The following is a 21941-nucleotide window of genomic DNA, read 5'->3' as shown; positions in this document are numbered from 1 at the left end:
TAAGGGAARATTCTTTCCTACATTGTGCACATGTGTACACATGTAATGTGGAGTCAAGTGAGGCACATACTTCTTACTACTACTATAGATTTTCACAGGGTGTTGACACGTGGAAGGGACACAAAGTTATGTTTACATTCAAGTCTTCAAACTTTCTACAGTTTTATACACTGAAATAGGATTCCATTCCTCAAATTTGATCACCTAGCATTCATGTCCTTAAAGTTACACTATAATCATATCCACAGTATTTTGTGTTCATGCTTATGAAGCAATACAACTTAATAGGGGGCATCTGGGTGACCGAACAGGATAAAAAGGAAACCCTAGAAATTGATTAGCATGGTCACTTAAGTTGATTGTGCTATAGCTTGGGGGCGATCAATGCCATTAGTTTGATTTGTGGCATAACCCCGTTCCTCTAAAGTGGAAAGTAATTTGCACCTCTGCATGGGTGACACCTAAGCATTGGCTCGGGAGTGTGTCAGTACCTGTAATTAAACCAGATGGTCAAATGACCCTGTCAAGACGGTTAACAAAGTGAGCCCTAAACAAGCTCTTAATTCCCTGTCTGTTTGCAAAAGAAAAGCTTCGCTTACCTGTGTTCCTGAGGCCAATTCCCTCAGCACGTTGTTACAGTGAAGTTGTTTGTTGCTGGGCTTCGATTCTGTCTTATTATGGCTGTGGGTACAATTACCTTGTATAGTAAATACTGCTGGGAGAGGACATCAGGGAAGACATTTATTCGACTGTCTCGCTAACATGCCAGATGTAACCTCAAGTTACTGTTAGAGAAGCTTGTTAATTGTAATATCTTCTGTTTCGGCACTAACTACCCCATAACAAGTTATAGAAGGTATGCTGAATCATATTCTCCTATATTTGTGTTACATTTCCTTATGCCAGACAAATGTCCTTTCAATGAAGCAGGTTTCTCTGGAGAGATGTTTATCTATTGCTAATGCTGGCTTTAGGCTGGAAAGTCACTCAAGCCAGTGGGACTTCCATATCCGGCTTATGGTCAACAAAGACAAACGTTTCATGCTATTAAAAGGTTAGAAAATATAGAAATTTCAACATGAACTCAACTTGTTCTTTCAATTTGTGAGACAGACACTTTTGAGTAATATAGGTATCCAAGTAAAAAAGTATGAGACCATGCATACTCTCTGTTGTTATTACTATTTTGCTYTTAGAGGGGAAAATATAGTGTATTCACTAACACTGGGCAGCCCGTTACTGTGCTTTTAGACATGATACGACATAATACAGTATGTAATTATCCATTTCCTGAAGGTGGCTGTATGAAAATGCTCTGAGCTCCTCTATGCGTTTCATAATGTTTGCTTGGCAGTCAAATCTACAGACTGACTCACAGAGCTTATAGTTCCACATTACCCATTTACCCAGCTGGATCCTTACCTAAGCAAATTAAGACGCTTCACACCAGCAAGGACACCGGTAGCTAAACCACTCTCTATAAACAGACAATCTAGTCATGAGCCTACTATTTGTAAAACCAGAAGTATACAGAATGCCTGTATAAATAGAGCGGATGTGAAAACCGTTGAGAAACAGCAGTGTTGAACCCATAACTGAGGGCAGTAAAGGATGAGGATCGGACTTAAAGCTGTAAGGACTGCTGTATATTAGGCTTCCTTGGCATTAGTACTTTGTAACTGACCGGACCACAGTCGAGTCAAGCTCTCATCAAGTCTGCGTCATTTATTTAGTACAGGCTTCTACAGCAGACTTTATCAGACTGCCTCATCCCTACATACAACTGTGAACTGGTAGGGCTAACATGATATCCACATATCGTTTTTTTTCTTCTCCTGAAGCACAAGATTACAGAATCTAAATAAACATAATGAGCACAGGCAATACTCTTGTTGCCCATGTCTTAACTAAAAATACTCTAATGAGACTCTGATATCTAACTACTCGATTCTTGGAAGAAGCCCTTTCTTAATGATACTACAGCAGACACGGGGAGAGCAGGAGAGGGGGAGGGTGAAAAGGGAGGGAAAGAAGGAGCGGGAGAGTAGAGCGGGAGAGAGGGGAAAAAAACATTAATTATTAGCCCCAGTGGGATCTCTTATATTCTGTCTAGCCTGGACAACACCAATTAATACAGCAATTATTATCCTGGCCTATAGCTAAGGGTTGACTAAGCTGCCTGTGCCATCTGACAATTGTGTGGTGGGGTGAGTGGATGAGAGAGAGAGGCGAGAGACGCAATGAAACCAGATTACTCATCTCTCCCAAACCCCAGCCTTAATTTATTATGTATGCATGGATGATAGGGGAGATAGAGGCAAAGAGTAATCATTTAGTCCGCAGATTTCAACTCAGCATTACTGCTACACAATCTCCCCTGAGATTATTTTCTGTTGGGTGTCATCTTCAGGAGACTAAAGGGCCACGAGTAAGATAATGAGACTACAGAGAAGATGACATATTTTAACTTTTAGGCTATGTCCAGGCCTAAATTCAAAGTCTGAGTCCACTTCCTAACTCTGTAGGACAGGGGCAGGACCTCTTACTACCTCCCCATAACATCTTATTCTGACCCAGTCCCCCATACCCTCTCTCCCTTTACTCTTGTTTCCCCCTCTTAGCCCGCATTTCATTCCAAAACATTGTCCCCTCTCTTCTTGTACACTTCTCTTCTGCTCGTGTACACTCCCCTTCACAAATGTCAAACGCCTGGGAAGATGTATCAGCAATAGCTCCACCTAGTTTCGGCCCTATCCATTCCCATCAGAGCTGCAAAGGAAAGTAAACAGGGACAGATCGGAAGGAACAATTTTCTGTAATAGAATGCAGCCCTCATCATCCTCTTACTCTGGTGTAGTTATTCTATAGAAATATAATTACTAGAATGGAAAAGCCCCGCAGACCACTGAAATTTGTCACGGCTACATTGACTTGAATAGGGATGCATGTTCTAGTAATTCTATTTCTATGGGTTATCTTCTGTCTGGTACACTTCCTCATCGTCTTTTTGGACACAAAGACTCTTTCCTTTTCATGTTATATTTTTGAGGCTGCTGTCCCTGTCCTCCCTCTCCAGCAGTGACAGCCCTAGCTGGAGAATAATATGCCCCTCTTCCCTCTAGCCACTGTAAAATCTATTCTGACAGCCAATGAAAACAACACTGATGCTTGCATGTTATCTTGACATGGCCATGTTAAGCTTCGCTCTCGTGATGCTAAATGGTCATCATAAACCTTTTAAGAGCTGAGCAGCCTAATGTGACCACCCATAAAAACATTATGCTGTGTAACATGTTTATGTTCAGCAAGGACTGAGAAAGCTATCGCTTCACGCTATAGTTCTCAAGGACTTTATTTATTGGACAATATACTTAAACACACGTATGTTTTATGAGAATTCATGTGAGCTGCTTATGGATTTTAGAAATTCAACTCCCTGCATTATATATTTATTATCTATGACTTTATCATATAATTATCTATCATAGATTTTCCATTTATTGGAGTATATGAGTGAATTTGTCTCCAATTGCATGCCATTGATTTTGTTTCCTATTCCAGGAGTTATCTAGGCTTTTCTACACGATCAACTGACAAAACAATTACATTCTGTTATATCTTGTCCAACAAGCCCCTGGTATGCGAAGAATGATTAGATGGTGGGTATTACATAAAAAAAAACATCTTTGGATTAGTGATGAACACAATCAATTCTGAAATAAGTGGAGTAAGTACATCCCTTTCATGGAAGACGCTTAGGTGATTGCTGCCACAAGAGGATTTGTCAGCATAACATAGGATCTCAAACAATACTGTGTGTGTGTGATAGCAGACCATGGAACACCTTGCTTTCTGCTGTACAAATTGATTTCTCTGAGGTATGACTCACACTGGTTTAACTAACCTCTGACAGAATGAACTATATCATCATCGCCATAATCTTCCTCATTATCYTCATCATCTTCATCATCAGCAGCAACCGCAGCTACTACTACTACTACTACTACTACTACTACTACTACTACTAATGTACTACTACAAATGCTACTACTAATACATACCAATGCCCTCAACAGATCACCGTTTAGTCAGTCCCTGCTGAGGCAACTTTCCAGGAGGCAGGAGGGCCTTCATTTATTTGCAGGGGTGTTGTGTTGCGTCACGGACCTCGTCCCTGGTTGTCACAAAGCCAAGAGAAGCGGGCTCCTAAGAGGAGGCGCTGTCATTGTCACCGTGAGGTGTAGGATAACAGCTCTTGAGCAGGTTGTAATTAGAGTGGCTGAGGTGTAATGAGGGTGCAAGATTCCCCCTCACTATTTCCAGTGCCAAACTGGACCCGGTTGGAGATGGCACACATCATGGACTGGCGTCCCAGCCAGACGGGTTTGCCACCTCGGTAGGTTTAGCTCAGTCTGCTATTCTGAGCTCTCATGAGCTCTGAGGAGACCCAGTCTGAAACACATTGAATCTGTATCATGTTAGAGAGGGCCTGGATCTAATTCACAGAATATGCTCACCACACTGTGAACTGGAGTTCACAACAGGTGGTAATAATGATCAAAGTAAACAATATAGAATAGTGATCTACATTTGGTGATTCGCGGACCAGTAATGGAGAGGAAACATGTTGGCAGTAGTAGATGCAATTGGAAAAMAATTTAAGTTTCACAAATCAAGTCAAAATCATGTCTGTTAGAACCCGATAGCCAACAACTCTTTTCCCATGGTAACATTTTAACGTGTGTTCGTTCACAAGACGTGTATACCCCACATCCCCATGCCTTTTTTTTTGCACTCTTGGCAAAACGAAAACTTCTGTTAGAGTCAGATTGAAATTTATATCAGTTTGTCAGGCGCAAGCCAAAAATGATCTTACTCCACATTATTTTGATAAGTTTGGTGCCAGAGATAAATAATAATAAATGGAGGAGAGAGGGAGGAAAGTGCCCCACGCTCTGCACACCAGATAAGTGCAGAAGCCAAGATTCCTCACACTACTCCATCAGTAAGCTCTCAACCTGACCCTAAAAAATACCTTTGGTTGGGTTGCTGCCTCTTTGCATAATACTCAGTAGGGAGCTAAAACTCTCTTCCAACGGCAAACAATTTTCGAAGGAATTAAATATAATCGATCCCTCTCAAAATAGTCTTGAACTATAAGACTGAACACTGCACGAACTTCACAAGTCAACTTTGCACCATGATTCCATCAGTATGGAACAGAAATCATCTGGTTTCCCATTACGGAAATCCAAAACAAATGTAATAAACACCTTAACATTAGAAACAGTGCTTTACAATCTGCTTACATGGAGATTTCACACATGCTCAAGTATTGTTTGCGATTTCTTGTCAAACTTAAACCCATATTCCCTAATAACCATTGTCAGAAGCCCAATACGTGTACATTACATTGCATGCTATTTGGCATGCACGTGCCCTTTCAGTCTCCAAAGTGCCCTTTTGGGTAGCGGTATCATTTCCCCATAATAGTTTATTTTTGGTCATTGTTGTTTGGAACCAACTGCCCTCAAGTTGTCGTCAAGTTCGCCACCCTCCACCCTGTCCGTTGGTTGCGCGTGTTGATCTGCCCTGTACGCCTTTTTCCCAGCCTGGCCTGTATGGAGATTGCGCACGCACTGTATCCAAACATACATGGCTTGAGAGATACGGTCACCGGTCAAGTGTGCGTAGCTAGCTACCTAGTTTAAATATCAACAGCACTGCCACAGCAGCATAACATTTGATTAACACTTGATAACACTTGATTTACCCTACATCATCAGTATTTGGTCTGGTTGGCTAATATGCATAGCAGAAAGAGGCAAAAGACATAGATGTGAATTGCAATCAGTAAAAGAAATAGAGCTAGCTAACTAGCAGATTACATCAATCACCAACATCAATGATCAGCTGATAGCCCACCTTCTTTTCCCAATGTCAATTTCTTTAAGAGGCACCGTTACTGGATTGCTTACAATTTGTGATGAGTAAGTGTGTTGTTGTAGAAATAAATAGGTTTATGCAAAAAAAAAAATGTTTTTAAATTTGCTACAGAGGCATTTGGTTTGTTATGAATTTCGAGATATGAATTACGAAAGCTAAAAACATAATTCAAGTGGAATTACAGTGCCTTCAGAAAGTATTCATACCCCTTGACTTATTCCACATTTTATTGTGTAACAGCCTGATGTCACGCCCTGACCATAGAGAGATGTTTATTCTCTATGTTGGTTAGGTCAGGGTGTGATTAAGGGTGGGTTATCTAGGGGAATTGTATGTCTATGTTGGCCTGGTGTGGTTCCCAATCAGAGGCAGCTGTTTATCGTTGTCTCTGATTGGGGATCATATTTAGGTAGCCATTTCCCCATTGTGCTTTGTGGGATCTTGACAATGTATAGTTGCCTGTGTTCACTATTATTAGCTTCACGTTTCGCTTTATTGTTTTTGTTCTTTGAGTTTTTCTCTTCCTATTAAAAGAGATGGAAACATACCACGCTGCATCTTGGTCCACTCTTTTCGACGAGCGTGACACCTGAATTCAAAATGTATTAAATATTTGTTTCTTCTCACCCATCTACACACAATACCACATAATGACACAGTGAAGACATGTTTTTAGAAATGTTTGCTAATGTTTTGAAAATGAAATACAGAACTATCTAATTTGCGTAAGTATTCACACCCCTAAGTCATTACATGTTAGAATCACCTTTGGCAGCGATTACAGCTGTGAGTCTTTCTGGGTAAGTCTCTGTGTCACGCCCTGACCGTAGAGAGCTTTTTATGTCTCTATTTTGGTTTGGTCAGGGTGTGATTTGGGTGGGCGTTCTATGTTCTTTTTTCTATGATTTGTATTTCTGTGTGTTTGGCCGGGTGTGGTTCTCAATCAGAGGCAACTGTCTATCGTTGTCTCTGATTGAGAACCATACTAGGTTGCCTTTTCCCACCTGTATTGGTGGGTAGTTGTCTATGTGTAGTTGCCTGTCAGCACTCATTTTTGTATAGCTTCACAGTTATTTTGTTAGTTTGTTTAGTGTTCGTTCTTTGAAATAAAGAAGTATGTATGCATCCCACGCTGCGCCTTGGTCTCCTCCCTTGGACGGCCGTGACACTCTGATAGCTTTGCACACCTGGATTGTACAATATTTTCAAATGATTATTTTTCAAATTCTTCAAGCTCTGTCAAGTTGGTTGTTGATCGTTGCTAGACAGCCATTTGCAAGTCTTGCAATAGATTTTCAGCCAATTTAGGTCAAAACTGTAACTAGGCCACTCAGAAACATTCAATGTCATCCTTGGTAAGCAACTCAAGTGTATATTTGGCCTTGTGATTTAGGTTATTGACCTGCTTAAAGGTGAATTTGTCTCCCAGTGTCTGTTGGAAAGCAGACTGAACCAGGTTTTCCTCTAGGATTTTGCCTGTGCTGAACTCTATTCCGTTTTCCATTTAGCTAAGTAGGTTAAGAACAAATTCTTATTTACAATGACGGCCTACACCGGCCAAACCCGGACGACGCTGGGCCAATTGTGCGCCGCCCTATGGGACTCCTAATCGCGGCCAGTTGTGATACAGCCTGGATTCTAACCAGGGTGCCTGTAGTGATACTTCTAGCACTGAGATGCAGGGCCTTAGAGTGCTGCGCCACTCCATACGTCCTACTCCATGCCAATGACAAGCATGCCCATAACATGATGCAGCCACCACCATGCTTGAAAATATGAAGAGTGGTACTCAGTGATGTGTTGTGCTGGATTTGCCACAAAATGGAACGATGTGCGCTGAGAGTTGGGAAGCAAGTTCAGGGAGTGAGTTTTTTAATAAATAAATGAAACATAATACAAAACAAGAAACACGAACAACGCACAGACAGGAAACTGAAACAGAAACAGTGACGCCTGGAGAAGGAACCAAAGGGAGTGACATATATAGGGAAGGTAATCAGGGAAGTGATGGAGTCCAGGTGAGCATAACGATGGTGACAGGTGTGCGCCATAATGAGCAGCCTGGTGACCTAGAGGCCGGAGAGGGAGCACACGTGACAGTACCCCCTCTCTGACGCGCGGCTCCAGCCGCAGGACGCTGACCAACTGACAATCCCGGGGATCAGGAGCGGATCCGGTCACCTCTGCTGAGGCACGGGAAACCTGTCAGTCCAACTAAGACGCGGGAGCATGGCGCCCTAGAGCACCGGAGAGAGCACACGTGACGGTATCCCCGACGCGTTCGGCTCCAGCCYTAGGACGCCAACCAATGGGACGATCCCGGGGATCAGGAGCGGACCGATCACCCCTGCTGATGCGCAGGAATCTGTCGCCTGCTGGGGTGCGGGAACCTTACAGACCGGCTGAGGCATGAGAGCCTGACGAGCCGGGGGAAGCAGGGGAGCCTGGCAATCCGGCTGAGGCATGAGAGCCTGACGAGCCGGGGGAAGCAGGGGAGCCTGGCGATCCGGCTGAGGCATGAGAGCCTGACGAGCCGGGGGAAGCAGGGGAGCCTGGCGATTCGGTGAAGGCATGAAAGCCCGACAAGCCGACTGTAGCAGGGGAGCCTGGCGATCCGGCTGAGGCATGAGAGCCTGACGAGCCGGGGGAAGCAGGGGAGCCTGGCAATCCGGCTGAGGCATGAGTGCATGACGAGCCGGGGGAAGCAGGGGAGCCTGGCGATCCGGCTGAGGCATGAGAGCCTAACGAGCCGGGGGAAGCAGGGGAGCCTGGCGATCCGGTAAAGGCATGAAAGCCCGACAAGCCGACTGTAGCAGGGGGCCTGGCGATCCGGCTGAGGCATGAGAGCCTGACGAGACGGGGGAAGCAGGGGAGCCTGGCGATCCGGTGAAGGCATGAAAGCCCGACAAGCCGACTGTAGCAGGGGAGCCTGGCGATCCGGCTGAGGCATGAGAGCCTGATGAGCCGGGGGAAGCAGGGGAGCCTGGCGATCCAGTGAAGGCATGAAAGCCCGACAAGCCGACTGTAGCAGGGGAGCCTGGCGATCCGGCTGAGGAATGAGAGCCTGACGAACCGGCGGAGGCAGGGGAGCCTGGCGAACTGTCGGAGGTATGAGAGCCTGTAGCGGCTCCCGGACCTGACGTCATTCCCACTAGAAAAAGAATGATGCTTCCCTTTGTTGAGGCGTCATTCTGTAATGATGTTTGCTGCGAGTCGGGAAGCAAGTTCAGGGAGTGAGTGTTTTAATAAATAAATGAAACATAATACAAACCAAGAAACACGAACAACGCACAGACAGAAAACTGAAACAGAAACAATGATGCCTGGGGAAGGAACCAAAGGGAGTGACATATATAGGGAAGATAATCAGGGAAGTGATAGAGTCCAGGTGAGAGTAACGATGGTGACAGGTGTGCGCCATAACGAGCAGCCTGGTGACCTAGAGGCCGGAGAGGGAGCACACGTGACACCAAACATAATAATGCTTTGTATTCAGGACATAAAGTAAATTTCTTTGTTACATTTTTTGCAGTTTTACTTTAGTGCCTTATTGCAAACAGGATACATGTTTTGGAATATTTTTTATTCTGTACAGGCTTCCTTCTTTTCACTCTGTCATTTAGGTTAGTATTGTGGAGTAACTACAAAGTTGTTGATCCGTCATCAGTTTTCTCCTATCACAGCCATTAAACTGTTTGATAGTCACCTTTGCTCTCATGGTGAAATCCATAAACAATTTCCTTACTCTCCAGCAACTGAGATAGGAAAGACACCTGTGTCTTTGTAGTAACTGGGTGTATTGATACACCATCCAAAGTGTAATTAATAACTTCACCATGCTTAAAGGTATATTCAACGTCTGTTTGTTTTTTTACCCATCTACCAATAGGTGCCCTTCCCGAGGCCCCCCTGGTCTTTGTGTTTGAATCTGTGCTTGAAATTCATTGCTCGACTGAGGGACCTTACAGATAATTGTGTGTGTGGGGTACAGAGATGTGGTAGTCATTCAGAAATCATTGTAAACACTATTATTGCACACAGAGTGAGTCCATGCAACTGTGACTTATTAAGTAAATGTTTACTCCTGAACTAATTTAGGCTTGCCATAACAAAGGGGTTGAATACTTACTGACTCGAGACATTTCAGCTTTTCATTTGGAATTAATCTGTAAAAGATTCTCAAAACATAATTCCACTTTGACATTATGAGGTATTGTGTGTAGACCAGTGACACAAAATACAATTTTTTATCAAATTTAAATTCAGGCTTTAACACAACAAATATGGACAAGGTCAAGGGGTGTGAATACTTTCTGAAGGTAAATAACATGAAAGAATAGTCTGAAGTACTCAGACTCAGACTAGGCAGTGTGTGCGTGTACGTGTGTGAGTGTACACGTACGTACATGCATTTGTTGTGCATCAGGGAGTTCTCAGAAGTTCAAAGCACCCATTACAAAATACGATCATACTTTTAGTTTGATTAGTTGGAGCACAATGTTCCATCTGAATTTAGGGGGAAAAAAACACCGCTCTGAAATTGTAATGAGACAGAAAAAAAAGCGTTACATAAAATACGTGTTGACAGATCATTTTCTTCCCCCTTCACTTATTTATTTTTTAATGAACAGAAACCTTTATCTGGGGCTGAACTGCCACCATGAAATTCATTTCAGCTCCTGTGTGGAGTCAACCACAGTCAGGCGTATCACAGTCACAGTAAAGTCACAACGGCAGCACACATTGCTGCTCGTTACTGCTGTGCCAGTGCCACACATACAAACACAAACATCCATCCCATGTACATAGCAATCCCATACACATACACATAGTGGGATTTCAGAGATGATTCACAAATACTGTACGTCCACAGTTATGACCTCTTATGTTGCATACCAAATAAAGTAACTCTAAAAGTACTTAAGTTGTACTTGTAATGTTTAAGCCCTGTAGCTCAGCAGGTCTGTACAGTCATATTTTGCACAAACAATGGTAAGGTAGCATTGGGTATGTGTGTGTGAGGATGCTGGTACGGCAAAGACACAGATTGATTTTCTCACCAGGCAGATCTAGTGATGCTGGATCATGTCTGACATGATCATGCTGTAAAAGTGTAAAGAGGTAATGTCAAGATTGGCATGTGGCTAAGCCAAACAGGGGAATGTATTTTACTCCTCTCCCATCGTGCAGGAGAGAGCAGCCACCCCCAACCCCCCCCCGTACACACACACATACAGTACCTGTCAAAAGTTTGGACACATCTACTCATTCAAGGGTTTTTCTTTATTTTTACTATTTTCTACATTGTAGAATAATAGTGAAGACATCAAAACTATGAAATAACACATATGGAATCATGTAGTAACCAAAAAATTGTTAAACAAGTCAAAATACATTTTATATTTGAGATTCTTCATAGTAGGCACCCTTTGCCTTGATTACAGCTTTGCACACTCTTGGCATTCTCTCAACCAGATCATGAGGTAGTCACCAGGAATGCATTTCAATTAACAGGTGTGCCTTGTTAAAAGTTAATTTGTGGAATTTCTTTCCTTCTTAATGTGCTTGAGCCAATCAGTTGTGTTGTGACAAGGTAGGGGTGGTATACAGAAGATAGACCTATTTGGTAAAAGACCAAGTCCATATTATGGCAAGAACAGCTCAAATAAGCAAAGAGAAATGACAGTCCATCATTACTTTAAGACATGGTCAGTCAATCCGGAAAATTTCAAGAACTTTAAAAGTTTCTTCAAATGCAGTTGTAAAAACCATAAAGAGCTATGATGAAACTGGCTCTCATGAGGACCGCCACAGGAAAGGAAGATGCAGAGTTACCTCTGCTGCAGAAGAGAAGTTAATTAGAGTTAACTGCACCTCAGATTGCAGCACAAATAAATGCTTCACAGAGTTCAAGTAACAGACACATCTCAACATCAACTGTTCAGAGGAGACTGCGTGAATCAGGCCTTCATGGCCGAATTGCTGCAAAGAAACCACTACTAAAGGACACCAATCGGAAGAAGAGACTTGCTTGGGCCAAGGCACATGAGCAATGGACATTAGACCGGTGGAAATCTGTTCTTTGGTCTGATGAGTCCAAATCTGAGATTTTTGGTTCCAACCGCCCTGTCTTTGTGAGACGCAGAGTAGATGAACGATCTCTGCTTGTGTGGTTCCCACCATGAAGCATGGAGGAGGAGGTGTGATGGTGTGGTGGTGCTTTGCTGGTGACACTGTCAGTGATTTATTTAGAATTTAAGGCACACTTAACCAGCATGGCTACCACAGCATTCTGCACCGACACACCATCCTATCTGGTTTGCGCTTAGTGGGACTATAATTTGTTTTTCAACAGGACAATGACCCAAAACACAACTCCAGGCTGTGTAATGGCTATTTGACCAAGGAGAGGGATGGAGTGCTGCATCAAATGACCTGGCCTCCACAATCACCCGACCTCAACCCAATTGAGATGGTTTGGGATTAGTTGGACCGCAGAGTGAAGGAAAAGCAGCCAACAAGTGCATATGTGGGAACTCCTTCAAGACAGTTGGAAAAGCATTCCAGGTGAAGCTGATTGAGAGAATGCCAAGAGTGTGCAAAGCTGTCATCAAGGCAAAGGGTGGCTACTTTGAAAAATCTCAAATAGAAAATATATTTTGATTTGTTTAACACTTTTTTGGTTACTACATGATTCCATATGTGTTATTTCGTCGTTTTGATGTCTTCACTATTATTCTATAACGTAGAAAATAGAACAATAAAGAAAAACCCTTGAATGAGTAGATGTGTCCAAACTTTTGACTGGTACAGTATGCACACACACACACACACGCACACACACGCACACCCCACAGCCCATAAACTCCATAATGTAGGCCATCACAGCAGCTAGCCCGTGTAAGTTGGACTACAGAGGAGCTTCCAAAATACCAGGGCAACTCTTTATTTTCCCTGTGCTCGCTTGGTGGCAGTAAGAATGCCAATAAGAGTGAAAGAATGTCTGGGTGAAATGTCGAGAGGATTAATCAACACCTGTACTGCACGGATGTGGATTTACAAATGGCAGATAGACTAAGAGGAAGGGAATGAAGGAAAGGTAAACAAAGAGCAACCTCAGCAGCATCCTCCTCCTCTTATTCATCATATGCAGATAGATGCAGTGAGTAAACTTTACTCTAATTTGCTGCGGCATACATTGCAAGGGAAAGGTTTGTTTGTCAGACTTTTTGACTTTTGTCATCTTTGCAAGGAGATGTCAGTGCACCGGTTACGACTAGAGTTAATGTGTATGGAATGTACCGTATGCGAAGGACTGAGACTGAAATAGATTTAGCCATCCACATCAATGGACCTCTGGTAATGTGCTTTAAACGTTCTGGAACACGAAAGTGGTCTCCTGACTTGATGCATACAAATGTGTTGTTTGGACATCTATGACGTGACACGATTTTGTGAGACTGTACTGAGCTTTATCATTAATTAGCATTACAGTTTCTTACAATTGCTAACAAGCGTTTACCTATACTTAAGATACTTTTTCTAAACTCTTAAAACAGCAACACACCTACATCAGACAATTAGCCAAATAGTTAATTTTCTGCTCAAAACCAAATTTTGTTCATTATTAAATACCACCTCTACATTTCAAAATGCTAAAAAACTTGCTCTACATACACTAACTCTAACTCTGTAAAGGCCATGTATGCTGGATTTTTTGTTGAACATTGGCAGCAATTTCATGTTGCTAATAAAGCTTTTACTGCAGCAATTCTGTCACTATTTTTTTCAACTGTACATTCTATAAAGTAAAGATGACTCGTTCACTTTTAGATTGTATGTTGCCAAAAATGCACATAAACAACACTCAACCAAGAAAATGTAGAGTGGTTTACAGTAAAAGGAAACATAATTATAAAAAACTATGGATTTCATATTCTATGCAGGTAGAACTGAAACATGAAAAATAATGCAGTTTTTGTAATGCCATCAACTGTTAGTATTTTGAAAGTCGTTGTGCTATGATTGACTATATGTTCCTCTTGGATGGAAAACATGTGTTTTGACAGAATTATTAGGCATTGAGTCGGGTTTGCCGTGTTTTGATCGAGTTTGTCACGTTCTGACCATAGTTCTTGTGTGTTTTACTTGTTTTAGTGTTGGTCAGGACGTGAGCTGGGTGGGCATTCTATGTTGTGTGTCTAGTTTGTCTGTTTCTATGTTTGGCCTAATATGGTTCTCAATCAGAGGCAGGTGTTTTGTGTTCCTTGCACCAGGATAGGCTGTCTCCGGTTTTGACGTGAGCTGGGTGGGCATTCTATGTTGTGTGTCTAGTTTGTCTGTTTCTATGTTTGGCCTATATGGTTCTCAATCGAAGGCAGGTGTTTTTGTGTTCTGCACCAAGATAGGGACTGGTCTCGGTTTTCAACGTGTTGTGATTTTGTTTATTTTGGTATATGTTCACGTTATCATCTCTTTGGTTTATTAAACCATGTTGAACACTAGCCCGCGCTGCATTTTGGTCCTCTCCTTCATCAACGGAAGAAAACCGTTACAGAACCACCCACCACAAAAGGACCAAGCAGCGTGGTAACGGGAAGCAGCGGCAGCAGCGGCCAGCAGGCAGGAGCTAGCAAAGGCAGAGCGGTTGGAAGCCCCGAGAGGCTCCCCCAAAAATTCTTGGGGGGAGGCACACGGGGAGTGTAGCTAGGTCAAGTAGGAGACTTGAGCCAGTTCCCCGTGCTTACCATAAGGAGCAATTGGCAAATTGAGGTACGAGTCGGAGAATGTGGCGGAGTTATTGGCAGATTGGAGGAAAGTGAAAGGATGGGAGTTATGAGACATTCGAGAGTTGTTGGTGATATTGGAGGAGGCCGAAGAGAGAGAGATGTGGTTTGGCGTAGATACACACGGTACTCGCCCTGAGGTGTGTGATTACCGTGGAGAGCGGGAGTACGGGCAGACACCGTGTTATGCGGAAGAGCGCACGGTGTCTCCTGTACGGGTGCATAGCCCGGTGCGGTACATCCCAGCTCCACGTATCGGCCGGGCTAGATTGAGCATTGAGCCAGGTGCCATGAAGCCAGCTCAACGCATCTGGTCTCCAGTGCGTCTCTAGGGCCGGTGTCCATGACACCAGCCTTACGCATGGTGTCCCCGGTTCGGGGAGTCGGCCGTCTGCCCAGCGCCGCCTGCACTGCCCGCCTGCCAGCGCCGCCTGCGCTGCCCGTCTGCCCAGCGCCGCCTGCGCTGCCCGTCTGCCCAGCGCCGCCTGCGCTGCCCGTCTGCCAGCGCCGTCTGAGCTGCCCGTCTGCCCAGCGCCGTCTGAGCTGCCCGTCTGCCCAGCGCCGTCTGAGCTGCCTGCCTGCCCAGCGCCATCTGAGCTGCCTGCCTGCCCAGCGCATCTGAGCTGCCCGCCTGCCCAGCGCCATCTGAGCTGCCCGCCTGCCCAGCTCCATCTGAGCCGTCCGTCTGCCCAGCGCCATCTGAGTCGCCCGTCTGTCCCGAGCCGTCAGAGCGCCGCGCGTCTGTCCCGAGCCATTAGAGCCGCCCGTCAGTCAGGAGCCGCTAGAGCCGTCCGTCAGTCAGGAGCCGCCCGCCAGTCAGGAGCTGCCAGAGCCGCCCGCCAGTCAGGAGCTGCTAGAGCCGCCCGCCAGTCAGGAGCTGCTAGAGCCGCCCGCCAGTTAGGAGCTGCCAGAGCCGCCCTCCAGTCATGAGCCACCCTCCAGTCATGAGCTGCCTTCCAGTCATGAGCTGCCCTCCAGTCATGAGCTGCCCTCCAGTCATGAGCTGCCCTCTAGTCATGAGCTGCCCTCCAGTCATGAGCTGCCCTCCAGTCATGAGCTGCCTTCCAGTCATGAGCTGCCTTCCAGTCATGAGCTGCCTTCCAGTCTCCGGAGCTGCCATTCAGTCCGGAGCTGCCATTCCAGTCCGGAGCTGCCATTCAGTCCCGGAGCTGCCATTAGTCCGGAGCTGCCATTAGTCCTGAGCTACCTCTCTGTCCTGAGCTATCTCTCTGTCATGAGCTACCCCTCAGTCATGAGCTACTTCGCAGTCATGAGCTGCCTCTCGGTCCAGAGCTGTCTCCTCAGTTTGGATGGGGACCTTTGTGAAGGTTCCTAGTCCAAGGTCGGCGGCGAGTGTCGCCACTCAAAGGACGCTAAGGAGGGGGACAAAGACAATGGTGGATTGGAATCAGCTGTGGTTGGTCTATTTTACACAACTTACAGTAAGTTGTGTAAAATAGACCAACCACAGCTGATTCCAATCTTAATCGGAGACATAGCCAGGTGTTGAAGTTCTTTCAATTACATGGACATACACAGTAAAAAGGGGACTCTGGATTGATTTTGTTCAATGTGGATACAGAACAACACAGAGGAGCAGAGAGAAAAAAATATGTCGGGACAAGGGAGAGGAATAGTTGGACCAGGGAGAGGAGTAGTTGGARCAGGGAGAGGTGTTTCTCAATGTTTCAATGATCTGTTCATTCAAAAATGCTTATCAGCTGTTTCAATATAGCTTTTGAGCTGCAGTTGTTGCAGAATTAGAGGCTTTGTACTATATTTAAGGTTTTGAATATTAGGTCTTCATTTCTGGCATGCTGTGTGCAAGCATTTGTACATAAGACAAGAAAGATCCATACTTTTGGTATTGGGTAAGCTTGTATGTAAAGAAAATGTAAGCATTTTAGAAACGTGTTAATTGGCTGCATATTCTGTGAAAAAAACATGAATTGTTTTAATGGTATGGTTCACAACAGACGGATGTTGTGCTAATAGTGTTTAGAGTTTTGAAAATGTGACGACAGATTAGACAAAAGGATGTTAGCGATTGTAAAAAACAGTAATAGTGTGATAATGTAATGAACGATGCTGATATGGAACAGGTGAACTAAAATGGACTTGGAGGATTTGTGCTAGACTTGAGAAACAGTGACAACTGTTGGTGAACTGCTAGGATAATTTACGCTGTATGTCACTTTAAAAAAAATCTGTGTAATTCATATTAAATCCTGTTTGATATTACAGTGAAAAAGTTAGACGCATTTCACTTTCCAAGTAAAAAAAACATTACATATTGTCAAGATTTCAAATGTGGAATTTCACTTAATAAAATTAAAATAATATTGATTGCTGTTTCTAAAAAAGTAGGTTGAATTTAGCAAGGTTGAATCTGGTTAGATCATAAAAGCTACCGTAGAACACTAGTCTTGCTGCCTCACTTAACGTGGCAATCAGCAGTAAATCAAAGAAAATCAAATGTTATTTGTCACATGTGCCAAATACAACAAGTGTAGACATTACCGTGAAATACTTACTTACAAGCCCTTAACCAACAATGCAGTTCAAGAAATAGAGTTAAGAAAATATTTACTAAATAAACTAAAGTGAAAAAAAATAAAAAAAATAAGTAACACAAGAAAATTACATAACTGCCTATAGCTCAGGCCCTGAAGCAAGTATATGCATATTCTTGGTACCATTTGAAAGGAAGCACATTTGAACTTTGTGGAAATCTGATTTGAATGTAGGAGAATATAACACAATAGATCTGGTAGAAGAAAATACAAAGAAAAAAACAAGCGTTTTTTTTCTACCACCATCTTTGAAATGCAACAGAAAGGTCCCAGTTCTAGCCATCACTCTGGTTGTAATTCCGATGGTGTCCACCAGATGGGAGCAGTGTATGTGCAAAGTTTCAGACTGATAACTTGAAGTATGAGTGAACTACATGACATTTAGTGTGAAGTGGTGCATCAGGTAGCCTGGTGGTTAGAGCTTTGGACTAGTAACCAAAAGGTTGCAAGATCAAATCCCTGAGTTAACAAGGTAAAGCTCTGTCATTCTGCCCCTGAACAAGGCACTGTTCCTAGGCTGTCATTGAAATTAAGAATTTGTTCTTAACTGACTCGCCTAGTTAAATAAAGTCACCCAGGTACATTTGGGCAATGGTGAAYGAGACATTTGCATTCATATACTTTTTTTCTGCAAGAATATCGTCAAATCTGTATACTTGGACTTTGATTTAGCTTTTCCAGTATTAGTAGCCATTATAAGTTCAACATTTGCAAAACAACCAGTTTTCATAACTTCATAACTCTGAAAATTCTTTGAATTTTTGTCCAAAATGAAAAGGCATGCTGTCGCACAAGGTTAGTAGCTACATTTTACAATAGTTACAGGGTTTCCTGATACTCCCGTAAAGCCCAGCTCATTGGCTATTTAGCTCGCTTTGTTTGACCCCGATTGGTGCTTATTTGACAAAGTTAGAGTCGTTCAAGTGAAGACCACCCGTGTCATCGGCGTGCCATGAAGTCCTCGGTCCCTGACCAAATATAGTGTCCTATAGGATATACTACACCCCTAATGATATAGTGAAGTCTGGTTACGTTCTAGGATCTCTGAGGAATGCATACGAATGTGATTTGACTGGTTGAAACAACGTTTAGGGTTAGATTTTCACAGATTCCTTTCTTTGCAAATTGAACGAGTGGAAATACAAAATCGATTTTGCATGCTATATGGACCTTTTTAGGATATGAAAAATGATTTTATTTAACAAACYATACTTCATGTTATCTCTGGGACCCTTTGGATGATAAATCAGAGCAAGATTTTAGAATGTAAGTACACATTTCACCTTCAGAGGTGAATTCATCAACCCTATCGCAGTGACAAAAGTGTTTTGTTGTTAGGCGCTCTCCTCAAACAATAGCATGGTATTTTCCCCCAGTAATAGCTACTGTAAATTGGACAGTGCAGTTATATTAACAAGAATTTAAGCTTTCAGCCGATATAAGACACTTATATGTACCAACATTTGTTGTTTCTCTATAATCTGCGATCGTGACACAAGGCGCTGCATGATTTACAACTGTCCCATTGATGGGACACCTATCCCTAAGAATCCTTTTGGTCCTAGACTTGGCGCTCCMATACCGCTTTCTGTGCGGTAGCAGAGAGAACAGTCTATGACTTGGGTGACTGGAGCCTTTGACAATTGTTTGGGCCTTCCTCTGACACCACCTAGTATATAGGTCCTGTATGTCAGGAAGCTTGGCCCTAGTGATGTACTGGGCCGTACGCACTACCCTCTGTAGTTCCTTACTGTCAGATACCGAGCAGTTGGCGGTGATGCAACAGGTCAGGATGCTTTCGATGGTGCAAATGTATAACTTTTTGAGGATTTGGGGACCCATGCCAAATCTTTGAGGGGGGAAAGGTGTTGTTGTGCCCTCTTCACAACTGTCTTTGGACCATGATAGTTCGTTGGGGATGTGGACACCAAGGAACTTGAAACTCTCGACCCGCTCCACTTCATCCCCTTCGATGTTAATGGGGGCCTGTTCGGCCCTCCTTTTTCTATAGTCCACGATCAGCTCCTTTGTCTTGCTCACATTGAGGGAGAGGTTGTTGTACTGGCACCACACTCACAGGTCTCTGACCTCCTCCCTATAGGCTGTCTCATCGTTGTCGGTGATCAGGCCTACCACTGTTGTGTTGTCAGCAAACTTAACCCTTGTGTGGTGTTCGGGTCTGTGGGACCCATTTTCAATGTTTACTAAAAGAAAAATGATACGATTAATTATTTTTTCAACCTGAGACTCATTGGCCTTGGCTCAATTTCTGTGAAGAACATGTAAAATAACACATTTTAATTGAGTGCACACTGTGCATCCCCCTACACATTTATATTGCAAATGTGGTGTTCGAGAACACTGGACCCGAGGGTAATAAAAGTGTGGAAAAGTGTGTGTGTAGGTGAAAACAAGTAAAAATTTAACAAAAAGGTTTGCTGTGTGCCTTCACTCTGTCTTCCTCCTCCCTGGGACTGCTGTTTCAACATAGCACCAAGAACCTGTCTGTCTCCCTGCCTGTCTGCCCATGTCCCGCTTTTCTCGCACTCTTTACCTTTTGAAGTGTGTGAAACTACACAATGTCTTGTGGGAACCTGCAACTGTAATTACAGTTCATTATTTCGATACATTGTAAAAAATGCAGTATTTTCCCACACTCTACCCCAGCCAAATTGGGGGAGGGACACAACAAATAAATAGCTTTGCATGTTTGGCTCCTTTACCACAATCAATCAGTATGGCAAAAATAATCTCTTCTCAGAGGGCCTTACAAATAATTTTTGCAGAGAGAGAAGCTAGTTTGGAAGATTAAGAATTTTCTAAATATGAGGATCATGTCTCTGTCAATTTGGAGTCTGACAGTGAGTGGGAAGAAGGACCAGCCAGTCAGCAGGCAGCCCCAGGACCAGCTCATCAGCAGCCTGCAGGAGGAGAAATATGAATGTCAAAAAATTGTGAAATTGAATGGTCTTCTTGCCGAAGGAATGAGCCACATCGCATTGCTGCCAATATGATAAGGATGCAACCAGGGCCAACGCGGATGGCGGTTACTCATGTGTAGGACATAAAGTCTTCTTTTGAACTGTTCATCCCAGACACCATCCAGAAAATCATTCTGGATTGCACTAATTTGGAGGGAAGGTGTGTTTTTGGAGAGAGATGGAAGGTGATGGACCAAACTCATTTACATGCATACTTTGGGGTGCTTATCCTTGCTGGTGTTTTCAGATCCAATGGGGAATCCACAGAATCCCTGTGGGATGCAGAAACTGGCGAATAACTTTTCTGTACAACAATGTCTCTGGAAAACTTCCACATTATGTCCAGGATTATCCGCTTCAATAACCTAGACTCCAGACCAGCTCGGCGGCAGAGAGACAAGCTAGCAGCAATCAGGTCAGTGTGGGACAAGTGGGTGGACCGCCTTCCCCTGTTTTACAACCCTGGGCCCAACGTTACGGTTGAAGAGCAGCTTATGCCATTTAGGGGGCGCTGCCCCTTCTAGCAGCACATACGGTCTAAACCTGAAAATATGGAATTAAGATCTGGGCTGCCTGTGATGCTGCTTCATCATATGCGTGGAACTTGCAAGTGTATACGAGGAAGCCAGATGGAGGAGCCCCTAAGAAGAACAAAGGGATGCGGGTTGTCCTGGACGTGCAATAACTTTTTTACTTTGCACAAGCTGGGACACAAGACGAAGCTGATGATGGTAGGAACAGTACGAAAAAAACAAGCCAGAGCTCCCACCTCAGCTGTTCAATAAACGGGACAAGCCCATCAATTCCTCTAAGTTTGGGTTCATGGCCGACACCTCTTTATTGTCTTTATTATCCCACGTGCCAAAGAAAGTCAAAAATGTGGTACTCATGAGTACGCTGCAAAGGGATGGGAGAATCTGTGGCCAGGAACATCAAAAAACTGAAATCATAATGGATTACAATGCCACAAAAGGAGGGGTGGACAATGTAGACAAGCTGGTGACTGGCTACAGCTGCAAAAGAAAAACCCTACACTGGCCACTTGTGATATTCCTCAACATCTTGGACATCTCAGCGTACAACATGTTTGTCATCTGGATGGCGTTGAACCCAGATTGGAACAGAGGGAAGCTCCAGAGGAGACGGCTCTTTCTCGAGGAGCTGGGCAAGGCATTGGTAAGACCTAAAATCCAGAGGCGGCAACATATCCCAAGGACCCCAGTTTCTGGAGCCATCGTGAGGAGGATTCAGAAGGAGGATGCTGGTGCCACATCCGCCGACCCACAGAACCAACAACTCCAATACCGGATTTAAGTGTGAGTGATATTGTTGCTTGTGTGTGTGTGTGTGTCTGACTCTCCTACCTTGGCCTGGGGTGACTATGTATGTATGTGAGTGAGTGAGTGAGTGAGTGAGTGAGTGAGTGAGATGTTAGTAAAAGTGTTTTCATCATTCTAAATTGCAGCCGGTAGCAACAAGAAGAAGCGCTGTGATGTGTGTGGACCAAAGAAGGACAGGAAGACACAGTACACATGCAAGAAGTACAAGAAATACATTTGCAACACACATACACAGTAAACCTCTATCCCTCATGTGGTGTGTAGACCGGCCTTAATTTGTGTTCAATGGGGCTAATTTATCATTTCCATAAAATA

Source organism: Salvelinus sp. IW2-2015, linkage group LG18 (assembly GCF_002910315.2).
Source record: "Salvelinus sp. IW2-2015 linkage group LG18, ASM291031v2, whole genome shotgun sequence".
In the NCBI taxonomy this organism is placed as follows: domain Eukaryota; kingdom Metazoa; phylum Chordata; class Actinopteri; order Salmoniformes; family Salmonidae; genus Salvelinus; species Salvelinus sp. IW2-2015.
This window is presented reverse-complemented; position numbering follows the sequence as displayed.